Source organism: Neolamprologus multifasciatus, chromosome 16, assembly GCF_963576455.1.
Source record: "Neolamprologus multifasciatus chromosome 16, fNeoMul1.2, whole genome shotgun sequence".
Taxonomy (NCBI): Eukaryota; Metazoa; Chordata; class Actinopteri; order Cichliformes; family Cichlidae; genus Neolamprologus; species Neolamprologus multifasciatus.
This window is the reverse complement of record NC_140454.1, coordinates 26,458,392-26,477,670: the sequence shown is the minus strand read 5'-3', so window position 1 is coordinate 26,477,670 and position 19,279 is coordinate 26,458,392. Positions and strand designations below refer to the sequence as shown.

General features: G+C 38.4%; 2 long non-coding RNA genes across 2 annotated transcripts; one reads left to right on the top strand and one right to left on the bottom strand.

The window, feature by feature from the left end:
• Positions 1-4,057: 4,057 nt before the first annotated feature.
• On the bottom strand, positions 4,058-5,788 carry LOC146500954 (uncharacterized). The gene is made up of 2 exons (XR_014869939.1): positions 4,435-5,788; positions 4,058-4,356 (listed from the first exon to the last, which is right to left on the bottom strand). It is a non-coding gene; the product is annotated as an uncharacterized LOC146500954 (long non-coding RNA).
• An 866-nt stretch (positions 5,789-6,654) lies between these two features.
• On the top strand, positions 6,655-11,693 carry LOC146500953 (uncharacterized). Its single transcript, XR_014869938.1, has 5 exons — positions 6,655-6,930; positions 7,816-7,875; positions 7,985-8,033; positions 9,597-9,752; positions 11,076-11,693. It is a non-coding gene; the product is annotated as an uncharacterized LOC146500953 (long non-coding RNA).
• The last annotated feature ends 7,586 nt before the right edge of the window (positions 11,694-19,279 follow it).

The window sequence follows — 19,279 nt, the reverse complement described above, 5'->3', positions numbered from 1 at the left end:
GCGACAGATGAAAAGATATAACTCTAACAGAACAGATTCTCTACTGTGCATGCTCTGAGGTAGGAAATGGTTGTGTTGATGGTTTGGATGCAGTACCAAATGAATCCCAAGTGAGGCCTGATGGGAGCTTTCTCTGGCACAGAACCTAAAGGATATAAAGCCTGAGTGAAAGCTGTGAGAAGAATTCAATAATGGAGCAACATTTTTCCACTTTTCATTTCAAAGTGGCAGCCTTTGTTATTGCCCTGCACCTTCTGGCTGGCTGCTTCAGGGCTCGAGGCAGCGCGAGCTCAAGTCTACCTCAGTCCAAGCTGCTCTGTTATAATAATATTCCAGTCCCGCTCTCGGGTTTCATTTGCTTACACAGCACGTTTTAGCATGCGTGATTATTCTGGTTTCAGTGGAAAGTTTTTGCTATGTCTATGTCAGCCGGCTTATTACTTTTACTGCTGGTAGCTTTTAGTGCTGTTAATGAGGAAACTGGAGCTTTTTCTACTGAAGTGCTCTCTCTAAAGTGAGTCACATTAAATAATAGATGAAAAATAAATTGCAAGTAGACACACGGAGTTGCAGAACATCAGCTAAACACCCTCAAAATAAGATGAATGAAAAGACTCCCGCGCAGGACATCAGGCCAGATAAGTCCAAATTTGTTGCATCTCCAAGAAAATGATTAGTGTGGCTGTTTTCCCTGGTCTTCTAATAAATATCCAGGCATCCATGAAAGGAGGATTTATGAGATTTAGTTTACTGAGAAGTTAGCAGGAGGTTAGTTGTGCAGACGTGAAGATAATACAGGTTACATGCAACTTGAGAGCTACAACATAACTGTTTACCTGAATGACCATGAAGGGTACTTCTCACTATTAAATCAGCCAAATCTCTTAATTTGTATTTACAGAAAGTCCATTTAGGCTTTTTGGGGTTTTTCCCCCCCATCACTTACTGGTTGTCAAACTCTGTTTTTTTTTCCTCTTTGTTGGAGTTTTAAAATCAGATGTCTTGAGCAAAAGTCTTGCAGAAATATTCCTTTCTGACTGACAAAATCAACTTAATGTTTTATTCAAAATGAACTGGAAATAGCCTCAACACTAAATACAGTGTATGTTTCAAAATCCATATGTATATAAATATAGATTATTAGGAGATTATGATTTTAAAGTTATCCTTGGAAGTCATCTGTGAGTAATGAAACACGTCTAAATTTCTAAATAAACGTCTAAATAAACTTCTTGCCAAATCTCTTTTATAAATAATGTGTTAAACTCTGAGAAAGACAACTGAGTTTCAAGCACAAAACACTTGAAATGAATGAAACCAAACCTCGGACTCGTTTCTGTGTTTGAGCACGTCGGTTATTTATCGCCGCTTCCTGTCATCCTCTGCCTGTGGGCTGCAGCGTGTAACAAATGGAGCCGCTGAATCAATAAATTACATTTTCTGAGCCAAGGTGCATATTTTGTGGTGGACCCAAAGTCATCTGATAGGAGCGCGTTTTATCCTATTGAACATGCCTGAGAGATTTTCATACTGTACCCTCGCACATTTAGCGAGGGCTGCTATACTTTACCTTCTTTAGCACATCAGCACTCACATTTATGAGCATTATCCAGTCAGATTTAATAATCACACATCTAATAAACAAACACACGGGATAAGCAGCCTGTACTCGATCCAGCCCATTAAGCAGCATATTGATTTTATCAGCAACAGTAATGCAATTTGCAGAGTAATTGTGGTAGTAATTGAATGAATTCAATGGGAGCACAAAACGTCTGTGTTGCCACTTCTGTGTGATAATCATAACAGAGCTGGCAAAGCAATCTCACCCCGGGGTCCATTTAGCTTTCAGTTATGTTACATGAGCTTCATCAGCCTCATTGAATTATAGATGTTCATATTTCCCTGTTTTTCCCAAACCATTTTAAGGACTTTTATGTTTATTAAAAAGTGAGATTTAAACTGATTTCTTCACCTGAGAAACAGAAATCTGATCGTGTAATAAACTGGAGCTCCTAAAATATAGAAACAAATTTAATAATATTAAATTGGAATAAGGATAGAGCTCCTACTGATTTTGTTGTGCACTGTGTTGAGATAAAATTCCAACTTTTCCCCAAATTTTGGAAAAGCAGTTAAAGCTGTCAATAAAATATAAAATGAAAAGACAAAAAGCCCCAATGGTAAATATATATTAAACATAAAAGAGCAAAATTAAAAACAAAAACTGGGCGGCACGGTGGTTAGCACTGTTGCCGCACAGCAATAAGGTCCTGAGTTCAATTCCACCATCAGGCCGGGGTCTTTCTGTGTGGAGTTTGCATGTTCTCCGCATGTTTGCGTGGGTTCCCTCCGGGTACTCCGGCTTCCTCCCACCGTCCAAAGACATGCAGCTTGTGGGGATAGGTTAATTGGATAATCCAAATTGCCCATAGGTGTGAATGCGAATGGTTGTCTGTCCCTGTGTGTTGGCCCTGCGACAGACTGGTGACCTGTCCAGGGTGTACCCCGCCTCTTGCCCTATGACAGCTGGAATAGGCTCCAGCGCCCCCCGCGACCCTGAAAAGGATAAGCGGAAGCGAATGGATGAAAAAAAAAAAAACCTGTTTTATTCTGCTCTGCTTGATTATGGACGATTATGATATAAACAGGTGGAAATTACATTTAAAACATCTGTCTGGTTCTTTAATTCCTGTTATAACTTACAGGTTTTAGTATTTAGGTATGTATGCATATTTAGGATTGTAAGTTTTAGTAAGTATTATTTAATAGTTCAGAAAAAGGAAATAAATACATTTAAAAAGCACAGACTCGAAAAAATTGAACTGGCTTTGAATAAGCTAATTTGAATAAGCCTGACTTCATTAGGTCCAAATACTCAAGTTCCTAAAATCAAACAAACTCGGGGCCCACAAAGAGTTGAAAATGGTCCAAATTCGTCCAACTCCAATCAAAAGATGCTTTGCTGTTCTCCCAGGTGTTAAAATAAAGTTTACTGTTTGTCATCATTGAAAAAGGATTTGTGGAGGTTAGCCAAGTTGCAAGTTAGCAGGGAGTTAGCTGGCTGGTTTCCATTTAAAGATGGTCTGACTCAAGTAATACTAAAAATCTATAATGTAAACAAAAATGTAAAAATTTGGAGGGTTAGTGAAGTCAGGCCAGCTAACATATGACATGCTTCCCGGTGGATATCGACAGAGCTATGGTGAAGTTCAAATAAACACATTGGCAGAGGGAAGAAGGAGGATGAGAGTTAAACTGTTCTGAGTAAAGTTCCTGTTGAGGGTTTAGTGGACTAAACCTTACCCAAGAGAATCTCTAACTTTTCAAAAGATAATGCTTTTTTGTTTAATTTCATGCAGATTGATAAAAAATAACAGCATTAAGCAATTCTTAGACACAAACTTCAATGGAGCAATGGAGCCATTGGCCCCTCCCTGAGCCTGGTTGTGCTGGAAGTTTCCTCCTGTTAAAAGGGAGCTTTTTCTTCCCACTGGCACCAAGTGGTCATCTAACTGCTGGGGTTTTCTATCTAATATTGAAGAGTCTTTACCTTACAATATCTAAAGTGCCAATAATTGGAAGTATGGTTGTTGTGATTTGCCACTATGTTAATGAAACTGAATTTCCACCACAACTAACGTGGAGAAAAGACTGATTGTTATTCAAGGCCACAGTGTTTGCTGGGAAAAAACTGAAGCACGTTAAGAAGACATGATGCTTGAACCTGAAAATAATGGCTGGTTTTACACTAGCAGATCTTGATATCTAGTAATCCCCCATGACTAGGGATGGGTATTGATAAGATTTTCACGATTCCGATTCCATTTTCGATTCTGTTTAACGATTCGATTCTTTATCGATTCTCTTATCGATTCTTTTTTTTAAAAAAAGGAGAACACTAAGGTTGATTAGCTTAGAACTTTGTTTTATATCTTCTCTTTGAACAAGATAGAAATTTAGGAGTAACATGGCCTTACAAACCCAACAGTGAGATCTTAAGAGATCCACAGCCTACAGCTCTTCAATGGGGTGTCACAGGGTCCCCAGGAAAAAAAAAATGTAAATGTAAAATAATAAAATAAATATTCTTCTGTAGCAATAACAAAGTATAACATAAATTATTCAGTAGCAATTACACAAGAATATCCAGTAATGTCCCTGCCTACAATTAAACACATTCACTTACTGAAAATCATCTGCTGTGGCAAATGGGTGCAAACCTTTGACCACAAACTTAGTCACTGGTCGGTGACATTCGTCTATCTTGGCCTGAAAGGAGACGCTACCGGTAGACTGCAGCGAGAACTGCCAGCATCTGAGCCAGACTCTGTCTGTCTCTCTCATCATGGTCACCTAAACGCACAGTAATGGCAGGTTTTGTAATAAGGCAGATCGCGCTAACATAATATGCACTGTTAGTTGATTAATTACCTGCCGCATTAACGGGAGAGGACGTGCAAACGTTACCGCTGCTGCTGGGTTGAGATTCACGAGTCCGGAGCGGAATTAAAAACACGAAATTCATTTAAGGTTATCGCGTGTTTTGTGAGCAAATGCTTTTGCATATTCGTAGTGTTTCCTTCCTTAAATGAAATATCTACTTTGCAAGTATTGCAAGTTGCCCTGTTGTCATCCGTTCTCGTAAAGTATAACCAAAGTTTTGAGCGTTTGAGCCGCTTACGCGCCATGTTTCCTGCCAGGTAAATGACGCTCCGCAACGTGGTGACGTCATTCGGGGCGACTGGAATCGATAAGGGAATCGTTTGCAAAAATGGCAAACAATTCCAAGGAATTGAAACAGTGGGAACCGGTTCTCAACAAGAACCGGTTTTCGATACCCATCCCTACCCATGACTCTTCTTTTTTTGTTCTTATGAGCAAAATTATTGTCTGTGAATGAGGAAACATGATAGAGCCTTGGATGTGTCGGAGCAGTTCAGTTCCTCTTGTCCAGCGGTTGCCAGTCTGAATTGATGGGGGTATCAGAGTTGAGGATTGGGGTCACCCAGAAGTCCCAAACACACACTAATCACGCCTCAGGTCGCGGTGCTGGAAGCGATACATGGCGGCCTCTGAATTTCCAGCCACAAACATCACAATTTCCAGGCAGTGCTGGCGAGCGAGGGGCAGGAAAACGGCCCCGTGTTTAGAGAGGCGCTCTGTTTATGGTTTATGGACAGTTTCACAGTTCAGCCTGAAATTCCCCACCACGCAGAAGCTGTGATATTCCAGGCGCCTCTGTGACGCTCGGTGTCATTACACCAAACTTTTCATTATTTTAAATGTGTTTCATTTACTTGTGTTTTTCATTCATGCAATAACCTCGCTCTCTGTACAAGCTGCACTGAAATATGTAAAGAGATTAAGTGAGGGGGAGATTGTACAAACAAAACACGGTTATTAGACGTGACCTACCACCTCTCCCAGAATCTCCCCCTCTGTGGCTCTCTCTTTTATTAAGATGATTAAACATGGAATGAAAAAACAGTCAAATTCTTTAGATTGCAGTTATTTCAAAATAGGCAAACACAGGTCTCTCTTTGACAGCTGAGGGTCTGGAGCGCTCACTCTGCAGTCTGAAATTTGTGTGAACGATATTTGACAGGCATCCTGAGGGGAGAGTGAATGCTACAGAGCACGGATTAAAACAAATGCTGCATGGGTTATAGGAAAGCATCAAGTTGCACCTTGGCCTCCAGTGGAAAACCTTCAAAAAGACAAGAAATAATTCAAGAACTTAAACATGCTTTATGTCACACTGCAGCCATAATAATAATCAGTACAAAGCAAAGAGTGTCACAATCACCAGCAGATTGGCTGCCAAGGAGCGTTCTGTATATTTTAAAGCATTCAATAAGTACAACTGCTATCTCAGAGGCCTGCAGGCTTTAACTAAAGAGTGCCATAAAAAAAAAAAAACATCTGAAAATGAACTGGTTGGAGGCTTTAACAGATGACAGCACTGGAGGCATTCTGTAAACAGTTTAATTCCACTTATATTTGCAGGAACTCATCTGTGTATAAAATAAGTTGGTGTGAGACCCAAAAAGAAGTACAAATACTCATCTGGGACAGCTCTGTGCAGACAGATATACCTTCTATCATAAAATGAAACACATAACTTCATATGCTTAATACACGGAAGATCTGGTCAAAATCAAATGTAAAACTCACAATTTCACATATTTTATGTTTTACTCATGCTCACAGTTGCTTCAGAGTTGATTATTAATGCTTCTAATTGTGATGTAAGAAATTAATATGAAAATATTCCACCTTGGCAGGATCAGCAAATAAACAGCAAACCATTATCAGTGATTTTCATCGTTTCAGTTCTGTAATGCGAAGGCGCCCCAGCAGAAGTTTTGTTTCAAATTAGAATAAAGTTTGCAGACAAAGCATTTCCTGTATTGAACTCTGCGGGGCTGCTGTTGTAGAATAAAGAGCCATGCATAATAACAGTTTGTTGTTGTCCTGTGTGTATGCATGAAATGCCCTTGGCTCACTCACAGCCTCTGTGGTTTCCTTTTTTAAAAACAGGCAGCGAGAAAGCCAGAAATCCTGCACCGCATGAACTCACCCTCAGTGTTTGAATAATCAACGCACTGAACACTACACTCAAAAAAGTCAACTAAGGCAGTTGTTTGATTTATTCAATATACATTTGTCTATTTAACATGAACATATTGAGTTTAGGTTTTTAAATCATTATCAGTTGTTGGTTTAACATAAAATAACAAAAAGTTTAATGAACTAGATTTGCATTCTTCAGTTCAATTAAATGTAATTATTTTAAATCAACAACTCTAAAACCGATGCCTAGTGCGCATGCTCAAACTTCCCAGAAGTGAAGAGGCGGGAACGCGGAGAAAGTTATATGTGTTCAGTGAACTGCCGTTTCTCTCTGCGGGATCTTCCACAATACAGGTAAGTAATAAATAACTGAAACTATCTTAGTCAAACAAAGTTGTTCCGTCCGTTAATTGTTTAACAATGTTTTTAATTCCAAATGTGTAATTTGTCATTAGACAGCGGGAGTGGAGCAAATACAGTGAAAATCGGGTATTAGACGGTGCCAATCGGTACCGTCTAATACCTGATTTCTAATCCGCTCCGGCTATATTTATATTATTATTAGCATTTCCATTTCATTCTTTTTTTTGTTACCCGTTTTTGCAGTTAGTCTTATAGTGTTTTTAGCGGTTATTAATGTGTTTAATTCAATATTTAACACGTTTGAAATTCAATTTCAAAGTAAATGAAGTTAGCTAAAGTTGTATGGTTGTCTCATTGAACTTTTACCTAGCTCTGTTAGCATTCACTTTGGTTTTAAATGACGGTTATTGCAAGACATGGTCTTTCTTCACTTTTTTTTTTTATTATCATTTGCATTTCTTCTTTCATTCTCTCTCCTTTTTTTTAAGCATTCGGCCTCTTGCAGTAATGCAAGTTAAACTAGCATGCGCGAGTTGCTAAATATTAGCTGTGTCCAAATTCAGGGACTGCATCCTTTGAATTGACTTAAACGCTAGTGCATGGGGAAAAGAGCATAAACACGAGGTCAGAGGAAAAGGCAATGGCGGATAGTTATGAAAATTGCCTGTCGGACCTTTACCGCAACTACCAGCATCTTTATTGCATAGTGTGAAACACTGCTATTACATTTGGCAACAGATTGGATATTTATCTGTGAATTTTATATTGCAAGAGGTATTTATATGTATTTGTATTTTTTTATACATTTGCAACAAAGTAAAAAAAAATCCACTGTGGAGTTTTTATAAATTTTTTTGTCTGTTTTCTTTACCATAGTAACACCACAAAGAAAGTTGACCCCTTTTCTGATTGTTTGTGCCTCCTCTTTAATACATGGTAAGTTTTTACCATCATATTTTTATGATAGTTTTATGATTTAATCAAAGTAAAAAAAAAGGTGGTCAATAAAACCATCCTTAAAACTGCTTCTCTTTTTTTCTTTCAGTGACTTGTATGTGGCAGTGCAAGCGTTGTTCCATCAGGGAGAGTAGTAGGTAAAAAAAATTGAAACACTGTACAGGGCTCGCAAAATCGCTAGCCCGACATCCCGGGGCTAGCGATTTTTCCAGTCGGGCCACCAAAATCTATCTCTGCCCTGCCCGTCGGGCTGTCATAGGAAGGAAAAATATATGTCAATGCTTTTGCATTCTTTCGGAAATGTAGCTGGGTAATTATGTCATTGGCATCGGTGAGCCACTGTCAATATGTGACATATTGAAATCGCGTTTGAATTTGCGCTTGTTTTTTGCTTTCACTTTGCAATCGCGTGAACTGTGTATAGAGAGCGACAGCACTGATTGGTGAGTGATGATAATTTGCGCACCAATTCCTCTGACATAGTCTTATCAATTGTTAGCTTACTATGCAAACATGACAAGTGAAATCTCCCGCAGCAAGCTTAAACATGTGAGAGGTTGATTGCACAGAGAATCGCTGAGCGTTATGTGAGTGTGTGTGTAAAAGCAGCAGGATATATATTTTAGTTCTGCTGAGCCAAATAAGACAGGTCAGGGTGCAGAAGTGACAGCCAAAGAAAATCTTACCACAAAACGGAAAAATTATTACAAATCAGACTATAAGGCAAAAAGAAAGTGCAGCTTAATGGTTTCATGGACAAAAGAATTTCTGTGGCTGCAATATGACAAGCTATATAACCAGGGGTGCACATAAGTGGTCCGCAGGTGCGCATTCACTGTCAAAATAAAAAACGCGCACAAGATAAGAAGTTGCAACGCGTGTTTGCGTACATAAGATTTTCTGGAGGAGGACAGACATTTGTTTAGAACTCTTAAAGATGTCGAAGAAGCTCCTTTAAGCAATTACTTTGTTGTTCCTCCACCTCCAAAGAAATGTCAGGAGTCCAAACCACAAAAGAAGCGCGTATTCTCAGAAAAGTGGTTGCAGGAGGTGAGCTGGCTTCAAACAAATGATGAACGCACAGAGATGTGGTGCAGAATGTGCTGTGAAAATCCCACTCTAGCGGACAAAAACAGTGCCTTTTATATGGACGCAAATGCGCGTTGCAACTTCTTATCTGGTGCGCGTCTTTTATTTTGACAGCGAATGCGCACATGCGGACCACGTATGTGCACCCGTGTAAATAACATAATGTTCTGCCGGTTGTGTTGTTGGTTTTCCCTCGATTTCTGAGTCGACAAGCGCCTTTGTTACTGGGACCAGTACATTTAAGAAAGGCCCCCATTAGAAATGCATTATTGCTCAGTCTGCAATATCTTTCCCAGAACAAACACCAATTGCAAATAACATACTAAAAATAAACCTGAAAAATCTGTTTAGACCAGCGTACTATGTGGCACAATTTAGCAGTCTTTGCAAACTTCAAAAAGCAAATGGCCTAGATCTTGGTTCCATTTGCCTCTTACCTGTGACTTCAGTGGAAATTTTAAATTCAGGATCTGACACAGACTGATTCATGTTCTACACAGACAGCACTGATGTCTGCATGGTCTTCTAAAAGCAGCTTTAGTCAGCTTAGATGTGAAGTTAGTGAAATATACAGTTGAGTTTTTAATCAATGTATTTATTTTCTATTGCAGATTGACAAGGAGTTTCTGCGAATCACCAGAAAGCCTCTGCTATCTACTTTCTTTGCCGAGCTTGACCAATACGCGCCACGCTTAATGGAAATCTTTCTGAGCAAAGGAGGGACACCTGGAAAGAAAATAAGAGGTCTCATGCTTGCCATCTCCAAGGTTTGTATTAGGATTGAGTAGATTTTGTCATAGGCAGCAAAAATAACTTTTATTTGGAGATGAAGTTGTCAATTTTGTTTCGGCTTAACAAATGGAGAGTTGGGAGTTCGCCTTGTAATCGGAAGGTTGCCGGTTCGAGCCCCGGCTTGGACAGTCTCGGCCGTTGTGTCCTTGGGCAAGACACTTCACCCATTGCCTACTGGTGGTGGTCAGAGGGCCCGGTGGCGCCAGTGTCCGGTAGCCTCGCCTCTGTCAGTGCGCCCCAGGGCGGCTGTGGCTACAATGTAGCTTGCCATCACCAGTGTGTGAATGTGTGTGTGAATGGGTGGATGACTGGATATGTAAAGCGCTTTGGGGTCCTTAGGGACTAGTAAGGCGCTATATAAATGCAGGCCATTTACCATTTTATTTACCATACAAATTGTGACGTTGCCTCAAATGCAAATCGTTAAAATTAAAATTTTGAGATTAGCAACAAGACACCTGGTATTGGGGAAAGGATGTCTTGAATACCAAACAGTATTAAGCGTTGCAATAAAGAATTTATGGAATTTGGTATTGGAAGGAAAGAAATTTATGCATACCGTAGTTAAACTTGATACACAAACATACAATGCATTTAACATGCATCAAGACAATATTGCTTTTGAATCTGCACTTGGATTAAAACAAGTCCTGTTGTTTTTTCATTGCTATGGTCATCAGTATTTGTAAATAGAAATGTCTATGAACTTTGAGCTGTTTAGTACTAACACTTCTATACCTGTTTTATTTTAGCAGCTGAGTTAGCCTTTTCTCGAGTCCTGTCCCCCTAAGTTACTCTTGCTATGTCCGACAAACAAATGGTTTCCTCTGCGCACCAATGGGTACCCAAATGTGCGAGCAGACATGCTTCATAATGTTTGGTACATTTACCTGGGAGTGGGGCCATCCACACTGTTTAATCCATTCACGTTGTTTTTGACTTTGTGAATGGAAAGAACACAACTCCTCCAGACACAATCTCTCGGGGTATCGGTGGGCACACTGCTTCTCCATCTTGCTTGAGGTTAATGTTTGTCAGACACAGTAATGGTTGCTATAATGTGTAATTGGACAATGGCCCTTTTGGGGGAGGGGCTGGTGAGAGGTCAATTATGCCACCTCTTTTGACATGAGAGGTGTATTTTATAATTTATGTATTGGAGTAATTACTAACAACTACTTTAGTGGTGTAATTTTCTGTTTATTACTTTGACTACTTGGATTTTATGAACAGCATAGAAACAGTTGTTTAAACAATCTCTTAAATTTTACTTTGTTGTCTTATATTTGTTCATGTAGGATACGGACAGCGAGGCAAAAAGCTGCATGGAGCAAACTGTGATGGGGGTGTACGTCATCCAGAAGGAGGGTGCTGAACCTGAAGATGACCCAGAGGACGTTGGTGTCCTGATTGAGGGTGTGGAGGCTAACACTGATTTGGGTAACATTGCACAAGCATGGGCTCTGTTGTTTGGACTCGTATACTGTTTGAACCTGAGCTACCCACCAGAACTTAAATGCACCTTTGAAGTCCTCCAGAAGATACTTTTAAATCTTGATGGACAAAAGCTCTCTTCAAAGGCACAGTTTCTGAAAAACAAGCTTATGGGGTGAGAGCACTTGAAAATGATTGATAGGTCTTGAATGGTTCATTGGTGCAATGGTGATTTCCAATATATAATGTTAATATTTGAGTTGTTTATATTTTTTTCTATTATTTAAAATTTTTTTTAAAGTTTTTGGATTCTCTCTGTTGGGCAATTCACCTTTTATACAGCACTGCAGATGATTTTTGTTTGTCCTTATATAGATGGCTCAAAATGGATCAGAAGTACTGACAGAAGTACTGTTCTGTTAATTATTTTTCATTTAATTTTGACTTTGTAGTATAGGTACTAATTGACACATACCATAATGCTGTCATGTGTTGAATGAAGAAAAAAAAAAAAGAGGGGGGCGCTAAAGCACTCCAATGGAGTGCTTTAGTGCCCCCCTCTTTTTTTTGTTTTCTTCTCCTTTGTAGAACAAAGTTACCATTTTACAGAAACTGCATTGAGGGGTTTTCCCAAAGAAATGTTCATTGTTGTTTTTAGCTGCACTGTTACTATGTTGTGTCAAGGGCCTGTAAAGTTTAAGACCACTGCCACCTGTTAAGTTCACTGTATTATTGTGTCCATTTTGCTTGCTAGCATGTTTTAATAAACACAGCAAAACTATATTGGTAGCTGTGGAGGACTGCAACAAAAATTAAAAAATAAATACAGAAATATAAAAATTGGTCAAACTAATAATTATTACAATGAGATACACCAAACAAATATAGATTTTCATTTCAAATAATTAATTGCATTTGAAAAAAAATGTCATCTGTCATTTAATTTGATGTTAAGCCTTCTGTTTCTATTTTCGTTTTACTTCCTAATTTTTTTTTAATTCCTATATTTTTTTTATTATTATTATTATTTTTTACCTATGGATTTTTTGTTGTTGTTGTATTGCCCCCAAATTATTTCTAATTTTTTTTTTTTTTTTTCCCAAATTCACACAATAGTAATTCTATTTTGTCACATGTTTTAACTTGCCAAGTGGGAGATGTATTTTTATCTTTTAGTTTAATTTTTTAAAATACAGTTGAAATATTTAGCAAATTTTGCATCTGTTTTTAGTTGTGGAAGCTTTGGTTCCAACATATTACCAATGTAAATAAGTATTCTAACGTTATACCTTTTGAAGTGGCATAATGCTTGCAGGTGTACAAAAATGGTAAGCTTTTATATTGTCCACTAAATCCAGTTAATAAAGTTAATGTTATCATTATCTGATTGTGACTTTTTTTTGTAAACTAGTGGGTTTCTAAATGTGTAACAAATGTAAACAAATCTAATTGAAATAATTCGATTGAAATGAGTGAAATCATCAACCCCCATATTGGTTTATTAAGCAAGACTTGCAGTAGTTGCCTTGATTAACAAAGTAGTTGTTGAAACAACAAGATTTAATTGTGTTTTCCTAAACTTTTTAACGTGTGTAGAATGAATTAAAACAAATTTCACTCTACATACTTAAATAAATCACTTCAAATCAATGTAAGTATACTATGTTGATCCAACGTAATCTGATTACATTAAACCGCCAAATGCTAAATGTGTTGGTTTGACATGATTGAAAATGGTTTATTGTACTTGGTTAAATCGTGTGCAAATTGGGTGCCATGATTAAATTGTGTTCATCCAACAACACATTTTTTTGAGTGTACAGCATGCTCAGCCGGTTCCTTCAGCAGTAACAGACTGTTATTTAGTTAACAATACAACAGAACACAGCCCACAACACGTCTACAAAATACGAAAAGTGTTTGATTTTATTACCAGTGTGCAGTGGGCTGCTTTGGGTGTGCTGGGACTGTCAGTCTGCCTTCTGCTGCCTCGGTGGTGTTGTGGTTCAGTGTTACTGCTGAAATAAGGTGGCATTAAAGCTTAAACGTTACAGTCCACTCATCACAGTTTGAATAGAGAAGGTAGCTGAGGGCTCACAACAACAGCCACTCTAGCAGCTCAATGAGGCTGGACCAGAACACAGAATGAAACAGATCTTCATCAAGTTATTGGAAAAAAGGAAAATTTACATTGAACAAATTCAGCAAATTTGTTTTTTTGTTTTTTTTGAGTGAGAAGAGAACGTGGTGTGAACAGAACTTCCAAAGAGAGATCTAAAAATAGGAGCTGGAAATTGTCTGGAGATGTCCAAGAAGATGATCACAAAGGGGAGATCAGTCAAATTAAAATCAGGTACGAATTCTGTTGCAAGTTTTCATTCACACCTCCTGCAGCCTACCTGCCAAACAGCCCCTCAGCAGCTGTGGCTGTATCTTGTTATGCCCCAGTGACTTCTGCTTGAATGAATGAATGAATGAATGTATCTCCAACAGTAAAAGAAAACCAGGACTGCAGTGTCACACAGCAGCGGATTCCGTGCCATGGAATTGTTGTGTTGACACTTGAGTGTCAGGACTTGAAGCGTGTGAAACCACTGCTTTCTGTGCTGTGGGACAGCGGTGAGATATCACAGGGCAGGACAGATGGCAAAGTTGTTTTTTGACCTCTGGAAAGAAACATTTTCACTAGTGGAAGTCAGACTGTTCTGATTCATGGTAATAGCAAAGTAAAAAGTCTGATTACAGCAATGCTGTTGTTTGATGGAGATTTAGCCAACAGATAGAACAGTTCCTGCTGGCAGGGCTCGCTGAGTCAACACAGATTGAAAACAAACAACTGATTTCCACCCTGACTGATGTCCGGCTGCCTAAACGCAGCTTAAAGACATCAGATACTGATCCTTTAGAAGAAGAAAAGAAACCTCTAAAAACTCTTATCTGAGCCTCTGTAATTCTTCAGGATACCAGCGATTCAGTAGAGTTAACAGATATGTTTCTGAGACATGAATGAAAAACAGGCGGTGTTGGAAGGCAAAAGCATATCAGTGTTTGTCAAGATGCCCTTGTAACAGTTGGGCAGTACCACTAAAGTCCTTCTGGAAGTCTGACTTCTTGGCAGTCATTTTGCCATTGACTAGAAGGAACTTAAGAGTGTTTGCAGAAATTTGAAGCATTTTCTAAATTAAGTTTAATTTAAATGGTCACAAGTCAAATCAGATTAGAAACATTAAAAAATAACTTCAGGCTGTGTGGTTTAACCTTTCAGTGCTCATACTTTTACCGAACTGTAGTAAAACACTGCTTGGTAAAGTTTGCTTTAGCTACTACTAGCCACATACACGTGGCATACATTTCTTATTAACATCATATCTGAATTATGGAAATGATGAGCTACACTCCATCTAAATATTAGCAACAATACTGAAGCCAGAATTTGGCACCAGCTGGGAGTGTCTGTTAGCATGTTTATTTCTGCTGTAAATGTGGACATTTTAACATGGGAGTTTATACTGACTAACTGCTGGAGCCAGCCTCAAGTGAGCATTAGCGTAAGTGCAGTTTTAGCTTATTTTTCAGGACTGCTTTCAGTTGCTTTTTGCGTCTAAACTCAACTTTTTATATTTTAAGGTAAGAACATAACAGAGTCTTTCTTGAATGGATAGAATCTGTTCCTGGTTTTACAAAGTTTGTTTGGTATGCTGTGTGTGCATTTTCCCTGCATCCTAACCGCATCCACCAGCTATATTAAACTACATCTTGGGAATATGACCAAACCACAAGTGTCTCACATGAGTTGAGTCCTCAGAATTACCCAGTGGTGCATATGTGGTCCAGCAGGTACAGTAATGAGATTTAAATCAGGCTTGTTATGTTAGGCTGCTAATTAGTCTTGTTTGCTGTCTGATAGGGAGAATTTTCAGATTTTGTAGAAGAAAATTTAACTACTTGATGATGTTAATGTCCAGAGGAATCAGGAAGCTTATCTATCCAGATGTACTGCAAATGTTTAAAATTGGTATAATAGCATCTTTCAGCTGAGAAATGAGCGATTTCTTTAAAGCTTCCATGAGGGCAGTTCAATGAATCTGCTACTCCCTGTTTCCCGATCGGGAAACACAACATCACAACATCCCTGTGTCGTGCCTTTTAGTTTCCAGTAAAATTAAATCTATTTATTGTTGGCCGGCCAGTGCAAACATCTACAGTATATTTTATGTTACTTATTTATTTATTTTTGCTCCATCACTGTGGCCTGTCAACATGCTGCAGAAGGAAAAAATATTTTAAAAGCGTGTATGGAGTCCAGCCCTGAGGCGACTCGTGTCACTTCTTGGATTTGGTCTCAGTCACAAACATTTGGCCTCGGCTGCTCTTGAACACTCACTGTTTCCCACACAAACACCGTTACAGATACTTTCTGTGCCCGATTCAAGCAGCAGTTCTAATGTACATGAATTTAACTCGTTTGTTTTCAGCTAAACCTTAGCACAGTATCACGTTTCCTGGTAGTTTAATGAATTGCAAACTTAAATGGCGTAAAGTTACTACATTGTCCCGTGGGGTGACATTTCTCTTGGATGTAGTGGGGAAACAAAAACAAACAAGAATCTTACTTCACTATACATAAAAATGTAAAGATACCCAGTATTAAATGATTGTATGAGAGTGAAATTCAAGTGACGAAACTAGAAAATGACCAAAAAGCTATTTCAACAGATTAAAATCCAAGTGAATGAATTTGCTGGAAAATATGCTAAATCTGTGGTTAGCTGAATGCTCCAAGTTTGGACAGTTGCCTTGTGGTCCCCTGTGAAGATGGAGACCATCGATGGTGCGAAAGTGTCCAGCCTTCCACAGTCGGCTTTCTGACCAGTAGAGCACTTGTATGCTTCTAGTATTCATATTTGTCAGTGTAAACTAAAAATCAGAAGTGTAAGTGGGCAAATATATGATCTGAGATACACTATTAGACTCAAGGCAGAAATCAGCATGTCTTAGAAAGGTAGAGGTCACTGTATTTTTTTTTTGTATATAAAAACTGTATGGCTCTATTTTAGAAAATCTTTATGGAGGTGAAGAATGAAAGAATGACTTATATCCGCAAAAACTGTGCATTTATTTGATTTCAGGATTACCTGATGAGTCACAGAATGAGACTGAGGTTTATGCTCTAGTGTGTAGACGAGCTATACTTTATCCCGTTTCTGAGTGGGGCCTGTGAGCCAGGATGGGTGGTCGATAGCTCTGATGGGATTTTTCTCTACCTCAGAGTTATTTCTGCCCGTGCTTAATAGATCTAATTATGGCCTCGTTTAGTGGATGAAAGGGTTGCTTTACTGTGGTCTTGGCCAGCAGAGAGCTTCAGAGAGCGAGGGAGAAGATGTTGTTTATCCATCATTAATTTTCTAATGTAGTTTATGAGTTTTCCTACATGCCAGGCATCTCTTCCAAGCAAAACTTGATGAGGTGATGGAAATAATACAGAAAGAGTTCTGATCTTTTTGTGCTTTTCAGACAGATTTGAAGTTGGCCGCAGTTGATTCTTTTAAGAAGCAAAACTGTAGAGTTGCTGTGGGCAGCATCATGACAATTTACCACAAAGTGTAATCACTGGGTTGTTGCTGGGCTAGAGACGATCAGACTGGTTGAGAAGCTTTTACCTGCTGGGAACAGCTGGGGCTGGTAGAATGCTATTATTTTGAAAAGCAGTGTGGGGGAGAAAACAAAAGGTAAGTGTGTTATTTTGTGAATACTATTTTTGTTTGAACAAAGATGTTTTGCGTGAACATACATCAAGTTTTGTGTGTGAAGTGGGGAAGGCTACATTAAGGGAGAGGTTTCTTGAGGATTCAGCTGTATATATTTTAAACTTTTCTAATTTTCAGTCTTTGTGTTTATGTCCTAAAGCCACTTTAAATGCTTATTCTAGGCTTTTATCTCAGGCTCCTGCTCGAAAATGATATACCCAAAATAAATGAATTGATAGTGTTTCATGTCGGAGTGTCTCTATTTTTGGCTTCTCCAGCTTTTTATTAGCACTATTCATGTGTGGCATGTCTTTAGATTGAGTTTTTAAAAATTTGACCTCACGATCAAGGGATTTCACTTTGGACATTTCATAGTGATTAATCCAAACCGCAAAGCAACATTGATTTGTTCCGTTACTCTAAATTATTCCCTTTTCACTTCAGTTTTATTTATATAGCGGCTTCTTTTATTGTGTGCGATACGCCCAAGGTGGAATTTTACAAGTTACAACAAAGCCACAAGCTATGATATTTATGGAATATGATGAAAACTAACACATTACAAGCAGAATATCAGTTACAGTAATGACTGTGGCAGTTCCAGTGACTGAGTGAAGCTGTTAGAAGGTGAGTATTATTTCTCCAACAGAGACGTGACAGTTGATAGATGATCCCCTACACTAACCTAAATGACTACAAGATAAAACAAGAACTCTGTGGAAAAAAAACTCTGTAGTGTCATGGTCCTGGGTCATTTTGACCAAGCGTTCTTAGTTTTCTTGTGTTTTCAATTCAATTCAATTCAATTCAATCTTTATTGGCAGACTTCATGTCCATAAAAACAAGACAGAAACACACCCCCCCCCCCCCCCCCAACACAAGGTATAAACCATTAAATATATATAAGTATATAAATAAGTATATAAAGCATTTGTAAAAATATAAAACCATAATATACATAAAACACAATTACTTAAAATAAATCAATAAATACACAAACACTTTAACCAGTGCTTTCTCAGACTGGATGAGTAACGGGAACCACTCACTGTCGGATCTGTAAGTGCTAAAATTATACTGTTACTCGAACCATCCAGTCGTTCTCTAAAATTGAACATTAACTTTCTTAAAAGTGCTTTAAAAGTCCAAACACCCACAGCTACCCCTTCTAGGTATCCTGCAAAGGATTCTCATCGCATCATTATATGCAACATGCAGCTTCAGCATGCTACATTGTTTGTAGGATGACCACAAGGGGGCAGTATATAGCGGTGTGCAATACGCTTTAAACAAAGCCACTTTAACTGGAAGTGAACAAAAGCTGAATTTGTGTGCAAGAGTATTTGCCTGCACATAGAGCTTGCATCGTTGTCTGTACATGTCATCATCATCATTCATTTGCTCAGTAATAAAGTGACCGAGGTATTTCACCTTTTTATGAACTTCAAGAGTTTTGTTTTGTATTTTGTTCTTTATTTATTCTATGATTCCTAGGTTGTTCAGTTTTGTTTATTAGATTTCCCCTCGTGTCTTTACCCCTCGTGTCCCCTTCCACGTATCTGTGTGTCCCCATGCCTAGTTTCTCCTCCTTGTGTTTTATTCCATGCTTTCCCCAGGCCGCTATGTCTGTGTTCTCTTCCCTTCTGGTCTGCGTCTCTGTGTACTTCCTGTTTAATTGAGAGCAAACAAAACAACTGCTGTACAATGCCGTCCGCCATCTTAGTTGATATGGTCACATGACTGCATTATATGACTAAAATGCGTCATCGTTTTCGAAAGCCTCCGTTTTCGCAGTCCACACTGCTGCGCGAAAACAGTTTTTTCAAATGTATCCACTTTGGAGAGCGTTTTCAAAAAGCTCAGTTATCCTTGACCAAAAACGACGTCTCAGTGTGGATGAAAGGCCAAAATGTATTAGAGTGGACATGGCCAAAGTGGGCATAATAACATGCTAGGTTAATACCTCCTATCTGAACAAAAAAAGACTTTAAATTTCAGGAGTTTAACTTTTAAAGGTTTACCTAAACAAATTTGTCTGTTCACATTACATCTCCCTTTTTGTTTAACTTTGAAAAGTCTTTAAATAAAAAATAAACAAAACTAAAACTGGCTTTTGATCTTTAATTAAAGTGGATTAAAGTTAAAAGGATGAGACTACAACCAGGAAACATTAAAGTTTAAGATGTTATCTTTACTTCTTTCATTTTTTGATTAAAAAAAGAAATTGAACAACAAATAAAAACATTTTGAAGGAACTTTTTTCTTACACTCACACACACACACACACACACACACACACACACACACACACTGAGTAACAG